Consider the following 17,009-nt stretch of genomic DNA (forward strand, 5'->3'; position numbering starts at 1 on the left):
AGGGAGGTAAGTCCGTAATAAATTCAAGAGAAAGAGTATGCCAGGGAGCCGGTGGAATATCCAGTGGTTGTAGGAGGCCAGCTTGTTTCTGTTTTTGTGATTTATTCTGTGCACATATCCCACAGGATAGAATGAATCGAGCAATGTCCTTATGCCAGGTTGGCCACCAATAATTCTGTTTAACCTTGGCTAGAGTCTTAGCAATTCCGGGATGGCCTTTGATCAGGGAATCGTGATAACCAGACATGACCAATTCTTGCAGATCTTTACTTGGTAGATATAGTCGTTCCCTGAAGTAGGGTAATCCATCCAGAACTGTGTGATGTTCATTTTGGGAATTCCATTTGTGCAAGATCTTGGGGTTCATTAAGGTTCAAATCTTATCTTGAAGTTCACTCAGAGTCAGTGTGGTGGTGAGTCCCAGTAGTTTATCACTTGGGATGATGGCAACAGGGTCCAGGGTACTGTTCGTTTTCTCTTCAACACCCATACAAGACAAGGCATCGGCCTTCCCATTCCGAACTCCCGGTCGGTATGTTATTACGTAATCGTATTCTGCGAAGAATAGAGCCCACCACAACTGTCATGACGATTGGGCTTTTGCTGACTTTAGGTATTGAAGGTTTCGGTGATCTGTGTTACTGTGATGGTATGTCTGGCACCTAATAGATACTGCCGCCGGCTTTGAAGGCTGATTTTATTGCCAACAATTCTTTGTCTATAATTGCATAGTTAAATTCTGGTGGTCAGAATTTACGTGACAAAAAGGCCACAGGGTGTAATTGGCCTGTCTCTGCATCTCTTTGCGAGAGAACTGCTCACATAGCTACGCTGGAAGCATCAGTTTCCACTACATAGGGGAGATTAGGGCGAGGATGTCGTAAAATTGGCGCAGAGGTGAATCTTTTCTTGAGTTCTTGAAAGGCCTCTTCTGTCTCTTCAGTCCATTGGAAATTGTTGTTGTTTTTTCTCAGTAACGATGTGATTGGGTGGACTCTCTGTGAGAAATCTGGAATAAATCGGCGATAAAAATTTGCAAAGCCGAGCATGCTTTGGGTTCCTTTAAGTGAAGAAGGTGACGGCCAATTAAGGATGGCATCTACTTTGTGTAAATCCATCTTGACTCCCTTTGGCGAGAGAACAAAACCGAGGAACTCAACTTTGGTGACATGGAAGGAGCATTTCTCGAGTTTAGCGTACAGTTTGTGCTGGCAAAGTTTTGCATGGACTGAGCAAACATGTTCCACATGATCTCTTTCACAGGGGCAATACACCAGGAAGTCGTCAACATAGACCAGGGCACAGACATCGATTAATTCCCGTAATACATAATTCATGAAGTATTGGAACGCTGCGGGAGCGCTGCACCGCCCGAAAGGCATTACCTGATATTTGTACAGGCCATACTTGGTGCGAAACGCGGTTTTCCATTCATCCCCTTTCTTAACACGTACAAGGTGGTATGCTCCTCTGAGGTCTAGTTTGGTGTAGATTCGGGCATCCTTGACTTGGTCGAACAGTTCCGGGATAAGAGGAAAAGGGTAGCTGTTTTAAACTGTGATTTGATTAAGTGCATGGTAATCGATGCAAGTCCTCAAATCTCCTTCTTTCTCGGGTACAAAGAAGAAGGGAGAGGCTGCCGGTGACTTTGACGAGCGGATAAACCCATTAGCCAGGTATTGATCCAGATAGGACTTCAAGTGGAGATTTTCGGTTTCAGTAAGTGCATACATTCGACCACAAGGAACCTGTGCACCAGGTATCAGGTCAATCTGACAGTCATAGGGCCTATGTGGCGGTAATGTGTTAGCCTGTTCCTTCTGAAAAACATCTTGATAATCCGGATATTCTTTTGGTAAGGTGTCCATTGGTTCCGCGATCCCCAATGATATTCCTTGAACACATTTCAGGTTCGGCTGTGGTATAGATTTCGGGTAGCAAGCATGGGCGCATTCGTCAGAAAAGGTCAGTCTCTTTGCACGCCTGTCTATGTGGGGATTGTGAGTTACAAACCATGGCATCCCTAAAATCAACCGGAACGGAGGAGCTTTGATGAGGTCAAACGTGATTGCTTCTTGATGTCCATCCTGACACAGAAGGGTAATTCTGTTGTGCATTGGGTTACTGGTCCCGAAGCAATTTCTGTACCGTCAACAGTAGTTACCTTTTCTGTTGTTGGTTTTGTGCATAAGGGAAGTCCCATTTCTGTTGCCAGATCTCGATCTATGTAATTACCAACAGTTCCGCTGTCTATATTTGCCTCTATGGCATGCATCCCTGACGGTTGTTGGTGATTTATCAAGGTTACTGGTAGGGCGAAATGTGAGGTCTGTGAGTCATCCTTCTCGCTCGACAAGCGGACCTCTGCGCTTGCCGGGCCTGGTAGTTTTCCGTTTCATTTCCATCATCTTCTTTCTCTGTAGCGCCTACCACCTTCCTTGGAGGTTTCACTGGGCATTCTTTGAGGTAGTGACCCGATTTACCGGAGTATAGGCATAACTGTAGCTGTCTCCTCTTGTCTCTTTCAACATTGGTTAAAGGGGGTCGTACTCCTCCAATCTGCATGGGTTCTGTGGTATTTTCTGATGGACGTTGAACATTATCTTTTGAACGTACGTACATGGCACGATTTTCGAGTCTACTTTGGTCTGTTCTTCGATCCTGTAATCTGTGGTCCAACTGAACTACCAGGTTGATAAACTCTGCACAGTCTTTAGGTGGGTCTACCACTTGAGCAAGGACATACTTCAGGTCTCCTCGTAGGCCCCGATGAAACAACGTGGTTCTTTTTATCTTCTGGCCACCCCGCTTCTACAACCAGTCTATTAAAGGTGGCAATATAAGTCAGCAAATCTTGATTCCCTTGGCGGAAGGACAGGAGTTCGTTATCAAGAGCTTGTCCATGCAAGTGTCGAGCAAATAACTTTTCCATCTCCTGTTGAAAACCCCTGAAGTTCTGCAGTAATGGGTTATCCCGGTTCACTAAAGGTACCGACCAGTCTGCAGCACTTCCACTCAAATATGATAACACAAAGGCCACCCTCGCCTGGTCGTTTGGGAAAGCCCCAGGCCTACAAAGAAAATGGAGGCGGCACAGGTTCATGAATGTTGAGTACCTTCTGGGGTCTCCATTAAACTGTTCTGGTGGTGCCAGGGGTACTGCTCTCGGCAACGTTATCTGTACTGGATTGACTGATGATGGTGTAGCAACGGATGGGGTGAATCTGGGAAATGGAGCCTGCCCTGCCTGTGTTTGTAGTAGCTGTTTGCTTAGTTCATCAGTATGGTCTTTTACGACTATTAACTCTCGTTTTAAGGCATTGGTTTCCTGACTGGCTGCGTGTACCTCGGCGCGTAATTGTCCAAAAAGCTGGGCTAACTGATCAGTTTCAGATGTCTCCATGATGCCCAGGTGGATAAGGTTTAAAGGCTTTGTGATCTGTTATGCTCACCTGATATCCCCGGGGGCGTCTGGAAGGCTCTGAGATCTGGAACCCTGGAACCGTAGTTGCCCAGTGCTAAATAATGAATCTGCAATTACAGAAGGGAGTATTTCTGATAACTGTCTCTAATGGGTGAATCTCCCACCTCCCTCTGACTGATTCCCTTCCCACTGGGTTCTTTTCTCACCTTAGTTATTTGTAGGGTGAGCTATCCGTCCTGCGTTTCTTGTGCAGGGGTGCTTGACGTTTGTTGGCAAGCTGCCTGAGTTGCTTCACTGGTGCAATACGCCTTCCTTGGACCCAGGCCTGCTGTGACCCCGAATCTGCTGGTAGGCAGGTAGGTTTGTTAATTGTAAGTCTTTGTTCTATTTATGGTGGGAATTCATTAATGTCTTTATCTCCTTCTTTTTAGGTGTGAAGGTCTTGATGCTAGCGTGCCGGATGGAGAGGCATGTTTCTAGGTAAGAGAAAGCGCGAAGCGCAGCACCTTTATTGTCTTTCAAAGCTAACCTGTGTTTTCTTCTTCTTCTCCTCACAGGCCGCTGTGGTGCTGCGAGTGGATGAGAGCGCAATGAAAAACAGGCCCCTGGAATCCGTTAAGGTAAGTACAGAGCTGTGCGGTTGTTTAATATTGAAAGCGAACCTGAATATGTTTCTTTTCCTTTGCAGATGTTGCTGTGGTGCTCCGGATGGAAGCTCGGCGTAGCACGATGAAATTTAGGTAAGACTGATGGAATTCGATGTGTTGAAAGCGCGCATTCTAATATTGTTTTTCCCTTTCTCGTTATTGCAGGTCGGAATGTTCGAACAGCAGCTGTGGTAGCGGTTCGCCGGAAGTCCTTAAGCTAGTACTCACAGGTGAGAGATGTTTCTTCTTCTCTCGGTTTCACAAGATTACAGCCCAGTTGAGATGCTGAGTGCTGGATGGTGTTTTCTCAGGTAAAACAGAATAATCTTGTTCTTGTTCTTGCAGGATTACAGGAAGATGCTGAAGACCAGGAGCTGGACACGGTGAGCGTCACGCTGCTGGTTGCAGAATAACACGAAGCGTGTTCTGCAGTCAGGGTGTGGTTTATATAGCCCAGGTAAAGTAGTACCAGGGAAAGTAGTTCCTGGCCTGCCACACCCAAATCACTAGACCGCATGGCTTGGTTCTTAGAATTAGATGTTGGATTTAAAGGCCCATGTACATAAATGGGACCTAGTTTGAACAGCCCTTCCTTCCTACATATGAGCCTGCTGCAAAAGGCATTAGGACTGGCTCCAGGAGCCCTTTTGCAGTGGTTTTAAGTCCCTCTGGGTTCTGGTGGGAGCCTGCTTGTGGCACAACTTGTGCCCCCTCACAGTGGTCATGACAGGTACAGAGAAGAAGGCATTCTTCAAATCAATAACTGTGAAGCAGAAGGTGTTCACTGGGATGCCACACAACATTGGTGCTGGATTTGCTGCTACTGGATACTCTGCTTCTACAATGTGGTAAAGAGGTCTCAAGTACTGAATAAAATGCCATGACCCCCTGTTGGCCTTGTGCATGGTGTACACTGCCGTGTTGCATGGAGACTCAGATGGTACCAGGATTCCTCCCTCAACTAGGGCATTGATTGTCTCATAAAAGCCCTCATCTGCCTCCTTGGTCAGGGGATACTGTTTTACTGTTAGCAAAATTGCTCCTGGCTTCAATTTGATCTTCACGCCCCCTATGCTCTTTATGCACCCCTCATCATAAGGACTTGTGGTCCATAAGCTGTATGGTATCTTTGCCATCTTCTCCTCGAAGAATGAGGGTGGTGCCTCCAGCGCCATTGCCATTCTCTGTGGTACCTCTCTGTAATGAATCTGTAACAAGAACGTTACACTCATTTCAAACATCTCCACCTCCTGTCTTCTCCAAAGAGTTCCTCATCTGTCACTGTGGTCAGCCTGCACCCCTCTGCAACTGCAGTGATTGCTCCCCACGCCCTCCCAGTTTCATCTGTTGCATGCACTGCAATCAAATCCTCTCTTGCCAATACTGCGTCGATCTCAATGGACACTATTGTTCCCTCTGGCTCACCCAATGGCGTCTCTGGCCTGCACAGGTACTCGCTTGGTACTTTCCACAGCTTCACTGCGATGCCTGGCATCCATGCAATGGTGATGTCTGTCCCATATTGGAACATCTCTAGGTCTACTGGCACCCCCTCTGTACTGTGCACCTACAATATGCCTGAACAATCTGTTTTACATTCAACATGCATATGCCTGGTGTTGAGCATATTATGCCCTTGTCTGTGAATAAGATGGTCATGATTAGTCTGCTCATGATGTCCCGTCCCAATATGTTGACAGGTGTCTGTCGAGAGTAAAGCATGGGTAGCCATAAATCGTGATCTCCTATAGATAGGGAGATATTATCAGTGAAAGGAACCACTTCTCGAGCCCAAGAGAATCATTGAGTGTTCATGGCATTGCCTGACAACTTAAATGTTTCTTCTCTAATGCATGACCTAGTCGCCCCAGTGTCAACAAGAAAGGAAAAACTGTTGTTACCTATCGCCACCCCTATGTGAGGTTCCTCCGCAGGATTGGGTGTGATCGACAAGATGGGACCAATCAAGTACATCTGTGGGCTGTCCTATTGAGGGTACATTGACAATCCGTTCCCTGTGAAGGGGTTGTTTCCAACCATGGTAACCCCTCCCAGTCATCTAACTGGTACTGTCGCCACTGGGTCCATGGGCTCCGTTGTGTCCCCATCCTGTACTTGTGCTAACTGCTGTGTATTCCCTCTGATTTGTGATGCTTGTAAGTACTGTGGTAATGGTGCTGCCATTTGTGGTGCTTGTGTCTGTACCTGTGGTTGTATTGGTGCTTGCATTTGTGCTTGTGGCATCTGCTGATATGAGCCTTGTATGTGCCCTTGTTGTTGCTGGCCCTGAGCATAATAATCTCCCTGTCCCCCTTGATACTGCGGCAGCCCCTGATCCCCCCAATTCTGCTGAATTCCTTCAAATCGGCAAGTTCTTGAAATATATCCTAGCTGGCCGTCGGTCCAACACTGTGATGGTTCCCTCCCCTGCCCTTGGAAACCCCCCGAAAAGTCCCATATGTTCTGTGGTCCCTGTTGCCCATTTCCCACTTACAAATCTCCTTGAAAGCCCCCTTGATTGTGATGTGCCTGTGGTCCAAAGCCACACCGCCTTTTCAAATCCTCTCCTCCCTCGAAGCCCCCGCTGAAACCCACCCTTTCCCATTGATCCCCCTCTCAAGGGCGCTGCAAACTGTGGTGGCTGCTGACACTGTTGCTCCAGTGCTGGCACTTGTGGGGTGGTGCTAGTTATGACCGACCCTTCCATTGCATATTTTGATAACTTCCTTTGTATTAGTTTGGCCTCATCCTCATTTCTCTCCTCTGCTTTTTGCTTCACCTTCTCCTGCCACAGTCTACAATGGTGTACTATTGTGAGCTGTATTCAGGCCATCCTTTTGCTTCCATCCCTACCAATTTCTTCAAACTCTTCTGGACTGGCTCTGGTAGTCCCTGCACTCAGATGTGATAAAAGATTGCTATCGTTTTGTCTCACAGCTCTCGCGTTTCAAGGCGCCAAAGCTCTTGAATCTCCTGAACATATTGAACAGGGTCTTCGTCTTCACACATTTTGTGTGACGTAATTGCCCATATGTCTGGCGTGTCTGGGTACTGTGTCCATAATGCTTGCCAGACTGCTACTCTGCAATTCACAAATGGGGACCCGTCATGTGCTGCGTTCTGTATCATCACCCCTGTAAACCCAGCCCTCTTCCATATGTCATCGGCTGCGTCACCCAGTATCAAAACCAACAGTCCCTTGACATCACCCACTGCCAGCTTTGACCCGCCGTCAGCTTTTCCATCTCATAAATCCACTTCCCAGCTCTTGGGCTCAATGATGGTATTCTGCATTTAACATTGTCCTTGTCTCTGTGCTTCCAAGGCACATACTGAGGTCTTGTTCCTCCCCTTTCTACCCTTTCTAATAGTGCCATCTGTGAGTTCACTGCACTCTCTTCTGTCATCCTTTGATACTGTCTGATTTGAATAGGCCCCCTTTGTCTTCAATATCTGTGTACATGTCTGCTGGTTCTAGGGTGGGTACTCGTTTGCTGTCATCATAAGCCCTAGATGGTTGTCCCCTGGAACACGCTATCGCTGTCTCCTCCCTCCTGCGTCCTGGGAGACCTCTAAGTCTATTGACATATGAGTAGTCAGTGGTGAATTTGTCATTATCCTGCTGTGCGTGCTCCTCTATATTGGCCCCCCCTTCTCCTTGCCCCTGGAACCTGCACTCCTATGATGCCCACTGGTCTATCCCAGTGGGTTGTGATCTGCTTCACTCTCCCCGCTTGTCTCCACTATGTCTGTCATCATAGTCAGATCCTGTGTCCATGTTGCTACAAAAGTCCTCGGAGAATACTAATCTCCTCGATGTCGAGTCTGTGTTAGGTTTGATACTGAGGTCAATATCTATCAAGTTATATTTGCTGCCTCCTGCCCATGCCCCCAGGCTTGCTCCACTGCCTCCCACTGTGCTCCTGCCTCCCGAGTGTGTACTGTCTGATTCTACTCGCCTTTCTTCCTCATGTTTATTCCTTTCCCGTTCTAGGGCTACTTGCGTACTGACCACCCTTATTGCTTGCTCATCCTTCTCCTTTCCTGCTCGTTCCCTCGCCATTCTGTCCAACTTCAACTTCCTCTGTTCCCTTTCTGCTAACTTGCATCTTTCTTGCTCTGCTATCTCCTTCTCCTCTCTGCCTTTTCTATTTCCTTCTGCCTTTTCTCCCTCATCTATCTCTCTGCCCTTTTCCTCTCCTTAAGATCCCTTCCTGTTCTTTCCTCTCACTCCTTTTCCATGAGTGCCTTCTCCTCCTCCCTTCTCCGCTCCCTGTCTTCCCATTCCAGTTTCTCTTCTCAGCTCCTTTCCCTGTCCTTGTGTTCCAACCTTACTTCCCTGTCCTTCTCCCTTCTGTCCTCCTCCTCCATTATGTCTGCCCAGTCAATTGTTTTGTGCTCCCTCTCCAGGTGCTCAATCGCTTTAGTCGCCCCTTCTGCCTTCCGCGTTGTCTTCCCCTTGACTTTCAAGAATATCTGTGCGGCTATCCATTTTTGGACCACTATACTTGCAAATCTTTTCCTTATATGGGAGAAGAGCCCTGCACAAATGCTGAAGGGGGGTAACTCCCCCACTATATCCCTGATACATTTTTGTCACCTTTTACCTGACCTCAAATTGAGGCTTTCGATAAACCGCTGTTCAGGGGATAAAAGTCACAATGCAACGATAATACGTTTCAATTTTTATGAGCCTCTTTGGCTCTGCACCTTATCTGGTGTGCTCCGCGTACAGCCTCTACTTCACAGTCGCTGCCTCCTCAGGCACACAACCACAAGTCTGTGCATGCGCCTTCCACGCACCGCCCCTGGTTCACCTCATCTACCAATCCAAAGTTGTCAACAATAGCTCCTCACCGTCAAACACGCCGTCCTATGCAACAACCTAAGGGTGACGTCACCAGGCTAAATCACGATACAGGTAGATGGACGATCGTGCACACACAACAATAACCCATTACTCCAACCCCACACAAAGCCCACAGCTGCCTTCCTGCTTCTCCAGAGCAGAGTATAGCTCTTATTCTCTTGTGATCGAACCGCACCTGTTGCGTCGCCTAAAATGTGAAACGCCTGTCTCCAGGTGACTTAACTAGTCGGCTCACCTTCCACAATCTAGCATAGCTCCAGCTAACCCTCACAGGAATACCATCATCTATTACCCGAGCTAAAACGCCCAACCCATAGGAATACCTTTACCCATAAATTCTCTTCATCCAAGCCCTCTAAGACCGAATGAGACCTAAACATAGAAAAGGGTACTTCTACCTCTGCTCCAGTCCCTATTCACAACTACGGCACTAGACAATACTATGACACACTAATAGGCAATACTCCACTAGTATTTAACAATACTCTCTGCCATACCCCACAACATTCAATACCCCCCTTGCTCCCACAACTGCTTTTAGTCTAGGCCAATACTAACGTTCCGTGCTGCACTAGCACTACTCGGCTGCCGGCTCCCCCATCAAGGCGCTCCCCTCCCCGTCCTGGTCTGCTTGGGCAACTCGCCGATTCCGGGCAGGATGATTTACAAATGTCTCCCGAATGCCTTTTTAATGGGTACGCTTTTCCTGTTCTTGAATACATGCAAGGGTCCCACAGCCTCTCATGTTCGGCGGCGAAGGGTTTCGCTTGGTGCCGGGCAACCATCCCTCTGCTACCACCTTGTTTGGTAGGAACTCCCAGGTAGGTTTGGGGGCTGCTAGGAGTTCGCGGATTCAGAACTCATGGAAGGCCCAACACCTTCCTTTGCCAAAGGGAATGCAGGCCTAGACAGACAGCAAGATCAAATTGTTATTTATTACAGCCAAAACCAACAGGCATCGGTACACATAAGAAGGAATCCAGGCACTTCTCAGTGATCTCTGGCTCGCAGGACAGTTTTGTAGAATTATTACATCACACTGACATCACAATCTGGGCTCCTCTCCAGCAAACCTATCGGATAAGTGGATTGGGCGTTGAGTGGTAGCCCACCTATAGCAGACCCTATATCTGTTAGTTGACTGGCTCTCCCATGTAAGATGGCTGGCCTGGATCATCCCCAAAAAATACTACTTCTACAATGTTGCAGTGCAAGGGTCTTACCATTGGTTCTCGCCCGTTGTTAACCACCCCTAGGGTACTGAGCTCTGATGGGCTAGAGCTGACATTCCCCAGGTCTGGGATCCGAAAGGTTCTCAACTCGAGGTGTACCTTCTCAAGGTAATAAGAACAACTATGTGTCTGCATTTTAACATGTGTGCACCACCAAAGACTATGAGAGTGCTCGTTCTCATCATGCAACACTCGGCGTCTTCTGTAATTACTTTGTTGCAACCCTCTGTCTGGATGTTTGAGACTGCTCCTCTTTCCCAGCTGCTAGTTTCGGTTCATTATCAGCTCGGCCGGGTCACATGCTCAGCGACCGTGTTTTGGAGCTCTGCAGCTCTGATTTATGAGGAATTATGAAGAGTTGTTCATATTTACTGTGCGGGTGCTACTGCAGTTCAGGGAATGGAATGTCACCCATATCTTGGTGGCCTTGGCAGCAGGCCCTGTCCCACATGGTTGCCCTCCTGTTCGTGCTGAATTCAGCTCAGCTCAACCTTTACTGAGACAGTTGTGGCCTACTGTAATTTTTGTAAGCCATGGCATGGCTTCTAACTTGGTTGCACTGTTCTATAGTATATATTGGTTAGTAATTTATGGCTCTGTCAGGTCCCTTAGGTGCTCCTGCAGTTCCATAGGGTTATTTACATATAAGCATCTGCAAGCTTTGCACAATGATCTCTTGCTTCTTATGGTTTCTGCCTTGCTGCGGTCAAGCTAATGGCAAAATAATAAAGGCAAAGACAGTATTTAGGTGTATTTGACCTCTAACTCATAGCACTGTACACATGTGTTCTTCGTGTATTCGGGTGCATGATTGTGTCCGGATGTGCGGATGGCACGTGTGCTTCATGTCTAATGCTGCTATGTCGGGGTGTCTCTAATGACACTGAGCACGTCTTCTTGGCGCTTTAGTCGAGGCTGTCAATTGAAGTGTCCTTAACGGCATCCTGAGGCTCTGAAATGGTAAGAACGATCAATCATGGTTCCTTCAGTTCTTCTTTCGAGCCATGCGTCTGGTAGTAAGGGGGGGGATCCGTTTCCTGTTCCTTTCCTTTTCCACCCCAAAAAAGAAAGAAAATAAATTGTTTCTGTATCCCTTTGTGAAACCTTTCTGACACCTTTGTGAATACTTTTTGAATCCCTTTCCCTTTCAATTCCTTATTTCATGCAAATAACATCAAAACAGGAAACATGGAACTCTTTGTGAAAATCTTTGTAAAACACTATGGGCCTCATCCCGAGTTGGGAGATAGCCCTTAAATGCTGCGGTAACGCTATTACCGCCCCACTTAAGAGTCCGCCCAATCATGAATCTGGCAGCATTTACCCCCAGCTATAAGCTGGGGGTAAATGCTATAAACTGGGGGTAAATGCACCAATTTAACGCCCATTTTCGGGTACAATTAGCGCACTGCTACAAGCGCGCACTAATTGCGCCGAAAATGCCCCATCGGGTCCAATGGAATACCCATTACCGCCCAACCCTTGATCCGGTGAAAATAGCGCTGACCCAGTGGTGGTAACGCTATTAGCCCGGGTGGTATTGTGGCTGCAATACCACCGGGACACCGCCCATCTCGTGATGAGGCTATATGTGTTTTAATCTCTTTCCCTTAACTTTACCCCTTACACTGAAAAACTAAAATAGATAAAAAAAACCCTGTGAGAATCTCTTTATCAGAAACCCATGTGGCACCTTTTGTAATTTTATTTATAAAGCCCCTTTCCCTTACTGAATTTTTAAACCTTTTCCCTTAACCGTCCTACTTCGATGATAAAAAAGAAAAAAAGTAAAAAGAAAACCTTTTTCACGCTTTTTCTCCTTACAGCAAGTTACTATTGACAAAAACATCAGGCTGGATTTCAATGGGAGAATTCCCTCTTTGATGAGGAGGTGGTGTTTTTTGGAATTTACAGCAAGTGTTGTTGGACAGTATGCACAGTCGATTAAGATTAGAGTTAGCATCTTGTCTGAGGATGTACGTGTCATATGCTTGGGGTATCATGTAGGTGGACAGCCATGAAGCAAGGGAAAGTAATAGAGCAAGTAAGAGTTGGAAAGGGTGAAGGCACTGCAGACAGCATCTGGTTTTCTCCAGGGGAGTATGGTGGTTGTGGTGCTGCACGGAGCACTGGTAGCAGTAGAGAAGCCACTGATAATGTGGCAAGCAGGAGAAGGAACACTCTGAGACAAATATGGGATAAGAAAAGGAGGAGATTGATGGGGGAAAGATGTCATATGAAAAGGTACAGATGAAGGGTCTGCAGGAGGTGGAACATAAGGAGGCAGTGATGGAGAGGTAGAGCATGACAAGTCAGAGATGGGGGCCGCATGAGCGGGAACACGAAGAGGCAGGTGCAGAGCATGAAGAGGAGGAACACAAGGAGGCATGTGTGGAGCAGGAGATTGAGGATGAGGAAGAGGGGGAACATGACCAGGCGGATGCAGGGCCTGAAGAGGAGGAACACAAGGAGGCATGTGTGGGGCAGCATATTGAGGATGAGGAAGAGGGGGAACATGACGAGGCGGATTTGGAGAAGCTGGTGGAACCAGGGGAAGAGATGAAACATGAGGAAACGGATGTAGACAACAGGTAGAGCCAGAGAGGAGGATTAACAGAAGGGGGCAGATCGGTGCCAGATGTTGGAACACAAGAAGCAGGAGGTATTCAAAGGGGCAGAAACTACGGCCACTATGAAATGATGGTGGGTTTTGATCTGTTTTGAACTGTGACTCCTCTGGGAGCAAAGACACACAACTCTATTTCAAACTTCCTGCTGACCCCCTTGTACCTTCCATCATCCCTGACTGCCTTTCTGCCATCCAGTCCTGGTGCACCTCCAACGATCTCTGCTTCAATGCCTGTAAAATTTAGATCCTTCCCATCGGTACCCCTGCTCCCTCTTTCTCCCCTTCACTCTGGCCTTCCTCCATGGGCTCTCCCCCTGCTCCTTCTTCTGAAGCCAGAAACCTTGGAGTCATCTTCAACGTCCTCTCTCACACTCAGGACATTGCCAAGAAGTCCCACTTTCAGCTCTTCCTTCTCAAAGGAATCCTCCATTTTCTCACTTTCCCCCAGAGGCTCAATGTTACCCAAGCCCTGGTTCTTTCTGGGCTTGACTACTGCAATAGCCTCCTCCTGATTCTACCTTCTTCCATTCTTCAACCCCTCCAGCTAATCCAGAATAGGGCATTTTAGCTTATCCTTGGCCTTAAGCCAAAGGACAGCATCTCTCCTGCCCTAAAGAGTCTTCACTGGCTCCCGGTTGCTGCACAGATTAAATTAAAATCCCTATGTATCATCCACAAGGCAGTCTGGGTCCGGGGACCACACTATCTTCAACTTTATCTTACTAAATGCTCTCCCTCCAGACCTCTACGTTCCTCTGGCACCAAATCTTTGTGCGTAAAGCATTTTGCTAAATAGAGGGCAGGAGGTTGATCACCTTCCTCAGCTGGTTTCCTCCTATAGAACAACCTCCCCCTCCTTCTGTGGCTTGAACAGGACAGGACTTTCTTAAATTCCCTAAGCTCCTCAAGACTTTCCTCTTTACCTCCTCCTTCCCATCTTCTCTCCTCTGCTAATCTCACAGTTGCTGTGATTGTTGTCCTGGTCCCTTATACATCCTTGGGGCCCCTGACCTCCCACACCCAATCGCCCCAGCTTCTGTCTACCCTCAGCACTTGCCTCGGCACACCCTCCGCCCTGGAGGCTCTCACTTACACCCAACACAGCTCCAGGCAGAGTAGCACTCATCATACCATGCACTTCATCTGTTGCTCACCCATGAGCATGTATACTCAAGCACCTACCCCCTCTGCCCTCTTCCTTGCTGCACTTGCACGTTCTGAATACCCACAAGGCATAGTAGGCTCGTCCTTTTTCCTTTATCCCTCCACTGTTTTTTTGTATATGTTCAGTTTTTATTGTGTTTCACCCCCTTGTTCCCTCCCTATGCTGTGTGGGCGCTTTGAAACAGTATGTGCTTGCTGTATAAGCGCCTAACAAGCAAACAATAAATAAATCATTAAATAACCCAACATAACAGCACTGCAAAGGTAGCTTGTGACACATAAGATATAACAGTGTGTGCTCCACACATACACACACATGTACAGCTCTGCTCCTCTGCTACTGCTTATGCACTGATCATGATCCCATGGTGGAAGCCCCCCTGAAGGCTTTGGTTGTGCCCCCGTGTGGTGAGCATGCCCAAAGTGGTGTGAGTTCCCCCCATGCTATGGAATCTGCTCAGTGTTTTCATGAAATATATCTGACTGTTGTCTTCCCTCTTTGATGATGTCTGTACCCACTGTTGTATGAGGACCTCCCAGGGAATGAGTTCCCCCTTGTGCTCTGTGTGTCCTTCCGTGTTGAGTTGCCATGCTGTGGAATGTGCTCAGAGTGTTTTTAATAGCTCTGGTCAATGAATTTGGCAGCAATTTCCACCTTCAATGTGTTAAATAGTGGTACTATAGTTTAGTTTAGTTTAGTTTAGTTTAGTTTAGTTTAGTTTATACTAGAGCCAGTGAATTCACTTTACTAGACATGAAACTGACATTGCATTGCAACATCAGCTTCTAGGTCTCTCAGCTTCAGGAAATGAGAAAAATGTTGGTACTGTGTTAGTCAAGTTTTAAATTCAAGTTTTGATACCTTTTTTGGCCTAACTGAAAATATTACACTGAGATGGTAGCTCCATTAGCTTTCTTCACCGGGTGGCGGTCACATGAAAAATGAGCAAAGAAAATTCCACACAGAGCTGGACATTGCCTTTACATAGTAAGAAGAAACTTTTGCGTGCAGTCGTGTTATGTGGAAAATAGTAAGGGTCCTTCTAAATTGCTGCTCTGATTTTCTTTGCAATATCATGTACATAAAACAAATGCATGCTTTGCAACCAGTGCAAAAATGTGTTAGCAACTGATTTGTGTCCGGGTAAGATCTCAGGTGTTTTGGAACGTAGCGTTTTGGGGCGTGGCCTGGGTGTATGCATTAGGTTGAATTTGTTGTAAGCTTGAGGGTTATGGTTGCGTGGTGCGATCTGTGGCCGATAGTATTTACTTCAGCATTGGGTTAGCGTGAGGATGTGCATTAGTTAAGGGGTGTTGGTCTGTGGTAAGCAGGGTTTCTGGTCATTGCGTTTAGTGTGGTCTATAGTATGTGAAGTACTGTGGTATGGTTTACCGTCTGTTATGGTGGGGTGCACTTAAGTTTGCAGATATCGCACAGTAGCGACGTGTCCCCTGGGTGAAATCAAGGAGCAAGTATTAATGCGTAGTAGAGTTACACCGGATGCAGTCATGAAGCTGTGTCTCTCGCTCTCTGGAGTGGGACATCCTTGACAGCAGTTCCTTTGATCCGGAGCAATGGGATAGCTATGGGATAGATGTTAAAAGGTATTAGTGGAACTGATTTGCTTCAGGTTTTTAAATAGCCAGGTGGTCAGGGATTCCCAGGAAGTTAGGTGGTCCTGTCCGAAGTTTGGGGTGATTTCCAAAGTCTGGTGGGCATGGATGTAAATGGTGAGCCTCCTTGTCTCCTTCTGAACTACCGGGGCACTCTTGGCAACGCTATGCTGCAGGACCTTTGCGGTCTCACTCGATGGTAGAGTGTGATTTTCCTTTCCATGAATTCAGCTCCACGCCCCTCAAGGGCGCCGTGGGTGGTGCAAAGAGCTTGTGCAGACGAATTCTTTCATTAACACTCCCAATGCAACTTTGAGGATGACTAGTCCAAGCAACAGTTAGGATGCTTAAGTCATTTTATTGATGTCGATGTTATTTAAATCAGACTGAGTTCACCATGGCTGGTGTAGTGCCCCACTTTGCCAAATGTGTTGTCTTCTAAATCTGTTAGTGCGTCATCTACTTGCCCACAAGCCGCCTTCTATTGCCTTCAATGAGGCTTCAATTCGGCTCTGCGAAAAACAGTGCTAGGCACAGTGCCCCCACAAAGACACACAGAGGCACCGGGGAGAACATTGCGCACTGGGATGCCGCGTTGTTCTCCTACTGAAAGCTGTGGGACTGGGCATGGCATTGCCTTTCTCACGGTGCCTGTCTGCCCTGTCTCTGCAAGGCTCACCTGCAGGCGTTCCCAGTGTAGCTGCCAAAGGTGCACGACTGGGTCATTTAATGAAAATGTTGACAAATGAAGTGAGTACCTGGGCATACGATGAATATTCGTGGCCATGATACACATGCGTTTGATGGCCAAACCTGTCAATGATGTTCACACACCTTTGCTTTAGATGGTAATACCTGTTCAAGTTGTATCTAGAGTTTTGATGCCAACATTTGCCAATGGGTGAGCGAACCAGGGATTTTTATGGCATTTCCTGATATAAAACAGCAGTAGATACAATATGATGTGAGCATCAGAGTATATCATAGCTGGTAAATGCTGGCAGTGCCTGGACATGTAAGAGCAGTAACTGGCAAATGCGTAAACAATGCTTATGAAACAAATCCAAAACTGTTGAAAAGGCCTAACTCCGCCTCACAAGCCAGGGTGCAGCTGGATGTCCTGCCTGGTGGGTGGGCACACAGTGGTCTCTACCAGGATGTGTCTGTTGGGCTCATTCCATTTTTCCATTTCACCCTCCCGGTATAATTCAAGGGAATCATGCTGTGGGGAAAGACTTGAAGGAATTCGGAGAAAGGTCTTCAAACTTCCTTGCTGCGTGTCAGATGTTCCAGGGAACTCCCTTTTCCAGCCTTGTCTTCAGACAATTCTGCAATCCCACAGCATATTTTCAATAGCGCCTTGAATCATGCTGTGGGCCTCTGTGAGCTTTTCACGACTGTGCTGGGCCACCAGGCTATTTGTATCTAT

This window comes from Ambystoma mexicanum, chromosome 5q, assembly GCF_040938575.1.
Source record: "Ambystoma mexicanum isolate Mex_15411 chromosome 5q, UKY_AmexF1_1, whole genome shotgun sequence".
Lineage (NCBI taxonomy): Eukaryota > Metazoa > Chordata > Amphibia > Caudata > Ambystomatidae > Ambystoma > Ambystoma mexicanum.